This window comes from Phyllostomus discolor, chromosome 6 (genome assembly GCF_004126475.2).
Source record: "Phyllostomus discolor isolate MPI-MPIP mPhyDis1 chromosome 6, mPhyDis1.pri.v3, whole genome shotgun sequence".
Taxonomy (NCBI): domain Eukaryota; kingdom Metazoa; phylum Chordata; class Mammalia; order Chiroptera; family Phyllostomidae; genus Phyllostomus; species Phyllostomus discolor.
Window position 1 is genome coordinate 42,255,612 of NC_040908.2, and position 7,370 is coordinate 42,262,981.

A 7,370-nucleotide genomic window follows, 5' to 3' on the forward strand; every position below is an offset into this window, starting at 1 on the left:
AGATTAGATAATTTTCTTTATTTGTCTAAAAGTCTTTGAAAAGCTTCTCCTTGCATATGTCTCAAAAGTCCTTATACTGGCATAATACCCCTGTGCAAGTTGGCCCCTACCTCTTCTATATAATCTCCCTTCACCTTCCTCCCCACAGAAAGGCGACTTGGGGTAAAATTGTAAAGAGCCTTAAATAAAATACAACAAGTCTGAACTTTATCCCATATGTCAATGGTTTTCAAACTTTTCCTAGTGGAACACTTTTTCCTTCAATAAGACACTGTATATAACTCCAATATATAATATGTGTAAAAGTAGATATGTTTTGGTTGAGCAAGGTCCAGGGGCCCACTCCAACCATTAAAATAAACAGTCCTCTAATGCCAAATGGTAAGTAGTGGGATAGGTGATAAGGGTGAGGCATTCTTTAATTGTCAATTTTTAGTTGTATTGCATTGCCTGGATTGACCTGCTGTGGCTCCACTTCTCTCTCATATTTTGTCTTTTAATTCTAGCTTAGAATATGTCTTTAATTTTATCTCTCAGACTGTAGTTAAGAAGTTAAGATCTATTATATTGCTTTGCTCTTCATGTGTGTGTATAGGTTTTTTTTTTTTAGTTTTAACAATTCTATTTTTAATTTCAAAGATCTATCATTTGTTCATTTGAATAGTGGTCTGTTACTGTCCCATTATCTTCTGGAATCTCTCAAAAATTATTGATTAGGGTATATTTTATATGCTCTTCTGTTGAGTTCAATGTTTATCCAAAGCAGTTGTCTGTTCACCTTGGCTCTTCCTTTTCCTGCTATTGTTTTTCTTAAGTGTCTGATGATCCTTGCCCATCCATTCATATTTTAAAATGATCTATATTGATGAGTATATATAGCTGACTCAGGTTTTCTCTAAAGCCACAGACCTTTGTTTCCCCATCTGGTCTTTTTTGTGTACAGGAGGGCTAACCGCTAGTATATAAGTGCCAATGGCCACGTTAAGATGTACAGGCTAACCCACAGAGGCAAGGTGACGAAGATCCAACTGTCAAAAACAATACACTAATGTATTTCCCTCCAGGGCAGGACTGCATTTCCTTTTCATTTTTCCTTCCACCTATGTCTGTAATATAGATAATATATAGTATTCCTGTCACTTCGTTTTCTCCACTGGAAACCTTTCCCAGGTAGGTAGTTTGCCTTATGTATGACTTTTGATTTTCATAATTGGGCAAATGCCACTGCCGTCTGCTGTTGCTAATGTGTGTGTCTATATGTGTCCATGTGTCTGTCTGTGTGAAAGAGTGAGAGAGAGAATATGCATGTATGTATGCATGATTTGAGGTAAGAGGAAAAACCGGGTAAGGAGAAATACTAGACCTCCTATTTAAGAAATACTAGCTCTCCAGAAATGAAAATCTCCTCTTTACCCTGTCCCTTTCACCACCTGACAAAGTTGATTTTTTTGTCTGATTTATATTAATATTCTTCCTCTCCATCACTACAGTTGGATTTGGTTCAGGCCTTCTACTGCTTTCCTGAGCTAGCTCAATAATATATCTAAAGAGCTTTACTAGAAGTCCAGTCATAATGGAGGTGCAGGTAAACACAGCTTGCCTCCTCATACAACCACATCAAAATTACAACTGTACAAAAAGAACAACCATCACTCAGAACCATCAAAAATTGAGTTGAATGGAAGTCTCACAACTACAGAATTAAAGAAACCACATCCATCCAGAATGGTAGGAGGGGCAGAGACACAGAACAGGCTGCTCCCACACCTACAGATGAAAATTCAGGAGGAATATCTGAGCAGTGAGGAGTCCCAGCCCCACACCAGGTCCCCCAGCCCAGGGTTCCAGTGACAAGAGGATAAGTCCCCATAACTTCTGGCTGTAAAAACCAGTGGGGATTGAGTCAGTGGAAGAAACTTTTGGAGTCCCAAGCAGTTCCTCATAAAGAGCCCAGACCCAGAATTACTGAGCCTTACTCCGAGTTCCAGCACCAGGGTAGCAGCTTGAAAGGCAGCAGTGGCACACAGGGAAGAACTGAAGTGTCTGGCATCAAGGCCAGAGCTAGGGAACAGCTTTCTCCTAGATAGAAAAGCAGACAGAGGCCATTGTCCCTTTTCTGAACTGTCCTCCCACACAGCCACAGAGCCAGCAGGCTGGTACCATATCTGAGATCCCATCAACCTGGCAAACACTGTTTGCCCTGCCCTGGAGATCATCTGAGGCTCCATCCCACCCAACTTATGGGCCCACCAAAACTGTTAACATTGTTCTTTTCCATATGAATGGTTGGTTTTGGCTTATGCTTCACTACTTTCTAAATCCTCCCATCCAAGCAACAGCTGGCCTCAGAGAGCCCCCAGCCCCCTTATCTCTTCCTAAGTGGCCCTAGGCCTGGTATTAGTAACAACCAAACCAGGTTCACAGCTTGGCTTCACCTGGGAACCTCCAAGTCCAGCATAAGTAGCAACCACCTCCAGATTGCTTTATAGCTCGTATAGGATAGCCCCAGGCAGAACAAGGGTGGGGGCTGACCTTGGCCTGCACCACCTGGGAAACTCCAGGGCCAGCACACCCAATGGACAGCTACAGACTACACTGGAGCACCACCACCCTGTCCCTGCACAGCTGATCCTCCACAGAGGGTGGAGGTTGGTGGTCAGTGGTCATAGCCAGTCCTTGCAGCTGACTGGCCAGAGTAATTCCCTCCCATTGACCTGCCAACCATAATCAAAGCTCAACAACAAGAGGAGAGTGTACTCAGCCCACATATAGGGTGCACCTCCAGTGCCCAGCCTAGGTGATAGATAGGGGAGGCTGTACCATTGGACCCTACAGGACACCTACTACATTAGGCCATGCAACCAAGACAAGCAGCTCTACTTAGTACATAGAAACAAACATAGGAAGGCTGCCAAAATAAGGAGATAAAAAAAGATGGCCCAAATGAAAGAACAGATCAAAACCACGGGGGCAAAAAACAAACAAAAGGGAGATAAGCAATCTATCAGATGTGGAGTTCAAAACACTGATTATAAGGATGCTCAAGGAACTTAGTGAGGACCTCAAGAGCACAAAAAGATCTAGTCAGAAATGAAGGATATACTAATTGAAATAAAGAATAATCTACAGGAAAACAACAGTAGAGTGGATGAAGCTGAGAATCCAATCAATGATTTGCCATGTAAAAAAAACAACCAATCTGGACAACAAGAAAAAGAATCCATCCCTCAAAAAACAGGATAGTATAAGGAGCCTCTGGGGCAACTTCAAGCATTCTAACATTCATATCATAGGTTCCAGAAGGAGAAGAGAAAGAGCAAGAAACTGGAGATCCATTTGAAAAAAATAATAAAAGAAAACTTCCCTAATTTGGTGAAGGAAATAGACATGCAAGTCCAGGAATTACAGACAGTCCAAAATGAGGTGGATGCAAAGAGGCCCACTTCAAGACACATAATAATTAAAATGCCAAAGGTTTAGAGAGAATCTTAAAAGCAGTAAGAGAAAAGCAGTTAGTTACCTATAGGGGAGTTTCCATATGACTATCAGCTGATTTCTCAAAAGAAACTTTGCAGGCTTGAAGGGGTTGGCAAGAAATATTCAAAGTCATGAAAAGCAGGGACCTATAGTCAAGATTGCTCTACCCAGCAAAGCTATCATTTAGAATCAAAGGGCAGATAAAGAGTTTCCCAGACAAGAAAAAACTAAAGGGAGTTCATCATCACCAAACCATTATTATATGAAATGTTAAAGGCACTTACTTAAGAAGAAGAAAAAGATCAAAACTATGAACAATAAAATGGCAACAAGTACATATATATCAACAGTTGAATCTAAAAAGCAAACTAAGCAAACAAGTGAACAGAGACAGAATCATGGATATGGAGCATTTTGATGGTTGGCAGATGAGAGGCAGGTTGGGGGAATGGGTGAAGAGGTGAGGGGGTTAAGAAGTCCAAATAGGTGGTTACAGAATAGCCGTGGGAATATAAAGTACTGTATAGGAGATGGAGTAGCCAAAGCACTTATACACATGACTCATGCACATGAACAATGAATGGTATGCAGATTGCCTGAGGGAGTAGGGGGTGCTGGGTGGAGGGGGACAATGGGGGTAAAATTGGGACAACTGTAATAGCATAATCAATAAAATGTAATTAAAAAATAATAATAAAGAGTCTCTCTGCCCCAACCCACCCTACTGATAAAATATCTTTTCAAAGAACAAATTTCTTCATATCATTCCTTTATTTACTGAAATTAAACTAATGGCATTATCATTCGAATCTTTTAAAATTGTGAAATATATCATACAAACTAAAGTATAAAACATATGAGTACTATTTAATGAGTAATAAATGAATGCCCTATACCCATGATCCAGTGTAAGAAATAGATCACTACTGGTACCTTAAAATCTTATGTCCTCTCTCTAATTGTATCCCTTCCATTCCCTCCTCCAGAGATGATGAGCACCTTAAATTTTGGGTTACTCCTTCCTTTCTCCTTCCTTGGTCAAAATAGATTATTATTAGACTAAATAGATTATTTAGATTAAATAGATTAGATTACATAAATAGAATAAATAGGTTATTTATCCCTAAAAAATGTATTACTGGTAAATGGATAAATAAGATGTGGTATGTCCTTACAATAAAACAGTATTCAGCCTTAAAAGGAATGAAATAATCCCTCTATTTAAAATCCTCCTATGGCTTCCTACTGTCAAGAGCACAGAGCTTTAGCATGGCAATCAAGGCCTTCATAATCATTTATCATTACCTTTTTAGTCCTACCTCTATTACAAACCCTAGAACTGTCACCAGCTGACACACAACTTGTTACCTCTATAGCCTTATACTTTTCTGCTTTTTACTATACTGTCCCTCTACCTGGAATACATTTTCCACCACTCAGTAGCTTCTTTAAGCTTTCCAGATGCCACCTCCACCGTGAAGCACAAAATCTTTTCTTCATCTGAAATCACACAGCCCTTTATCCCAATTTCCCATATACTGTGCACTTTCTACTGTAATTACATTTCTACTCTGACTTCTGATACCATTTTAATCACTTTCATCCTTTGGTTTCAGTGACACTGTACTCTCATTTTCTTCCTACCTCTCTCCAGCTGCTTCTTCTTAGTATTTTTCTTCTTCCTCTTAGTATTTTCTTTTTCCCTAGTATGATTCTTTTTCCTCTCTCCATGTCTTAAACATGGGATCCTTTGGGGTCCTATTCGGGATTGGTCTCTCTTCTTTTTATATCCTTCCTCAAAACACCTTACCTAATCCAAGTACTACCTGCATGCTGATGACTCTTAGTCACTCATCCCCATTTATCTCCTGAACTTTATATATCCAACTTCTACTGGCCATCTTCACTCAGTTATTTCACATTAACTTTAAGTTCACAATTTCTAAAACTGAATTCACATACTTTCCTTTCAGTTTCCTTAAATGTGATAGTTCCAATCACATTGAATGGAAGCCTCATCCACCTAGCTACTCACGTTAGAAGCTTGAGCATCACTGTCAATACTATTTCTTCCACAAACCTCAACATCTTGTCAAATACCAACTGTTACTGTTACTACCTAAATATTTCATAAATTCATCTACTTTTCTCCACCTCTATTGCTATCAAAACAGTTTATGATTCCAACACATCTCAACCAATCACTCAGAAAGTTCTTACTTTGTACTCTAGCCTTAAATTTGGCTCCTTCCAATCCATTCTCTACTGCAAGCACATTCTTTCCAAACAGCAACAATAATCATGTTACTTCTCTGAAAAGCCTTAACAACTTCCCACTGCATGAAAGATGAAAATATGATGCACAAGACTATGCATGAATGATCAACAGTCACTCACAGCTCCAGTTTTATTTGTGAACACTAAAGCCTTGGAGCCCCACGAGTCATGCCATGTTCTCTAGGCTCCTCTTTGACTTTGTACATACTAATTTATGGTAGATGAATGTAACTATCCCCACTTCCCTCTCCCTTCCAACCCTTTACCTAAGTAACTCTTACAAATCCTAAGTATCAAGCTGGTTATCTATAACTTTCTCCAGGAAGCTTTCTCCAATACCAGGCCCTACCAAGATTTGGTTAAATGGCCAAATCTAATTCTACCACATGTACTTTCAGAATACCATGTGCTATTCCAATCTTAAGCACTCATCACCTTACATACTTATTACTTACTTATTTATTTGTCTGTCTCCGCCACAAGACCATAAGCAATTTGAGCCATGACAGGTAACATACTCACTCTTATAGAACACACCAAATGTTTTACAAATATCTGTTGCTAAATGAATGAATGAATGATACTTATTTCTGCTAAACAAGAACACATGTCCCCTCAATGGCAAAATCTGACTCATAAATGATAAAAGTACAGCTCAAAATGCTAGGAAAGAAATTTCAAGAGCCATATAGTACAGGCCCCTGCCTTTAAACAAGTAAAATATAATCAATGCTTCAATTATATATAAACACATATTTATAAATTGTTAGCAATATTATTTAAAATAACATGTAGAATTACAAAATTAAATGTATAGATTCCCAAATAAGGTGTTAAAATAAAACTGACTCAATACATATGAATTTTCATGAATATGCTAATATAGAAAAATAAAAAACATTGAGAATGTGACTACCCTATAGAATTAGCTGCTGTAACCTACATAAAGTTTTTATCACTTAAAAATACTTTAAAACATTACTTCAAAACAAAAGATTTGCTTTTGAAAAATTGCTTTAGATATTCAAAGGGAAAGAAATTCACATAAGACTGTCCAGCTACAAAAATACTTCAACAATTTTAGCATATATGACATAAGTATGCTTTAAACATACTACATCACCCAGTATATTTTCTTTATATTTTCATATCGGCCAACAAAATCACTAGTGTCAACACCTTCTTTAAAAACACTCATTGATATATCATTCAAGGAAAATATTTTTAAAACATATATTATTTTGACGTGTATTTTCAAACTGACAAAACCTCCACAATCACAAGGGCTTACATTTTTTAAAGTAATAAAGCTAGCAGAAAAGATGAAACTAGACTGACAGAATTTCACTGCATAATGGTTCTGAGAGTCAGAATTCTAACACTTCTAAAGAAGTAATAACATTTAAGAAAACTAAATTATTTATGGAAACCAGTCACTTTTACTTTGTTCTAAAAAATCACATGAGGTGAAATGCAAAATAACTCTGTGGTTAGTGCACATATTTTCAAAACAATACAGTGCTAGGCACTGGAATCATGGGCTGGTGTTTATTTATCAGACCTTTCTCAATTTTCTGATTTTTCAATTCTTGAACCCAACTCTGCTAGAACTCTAA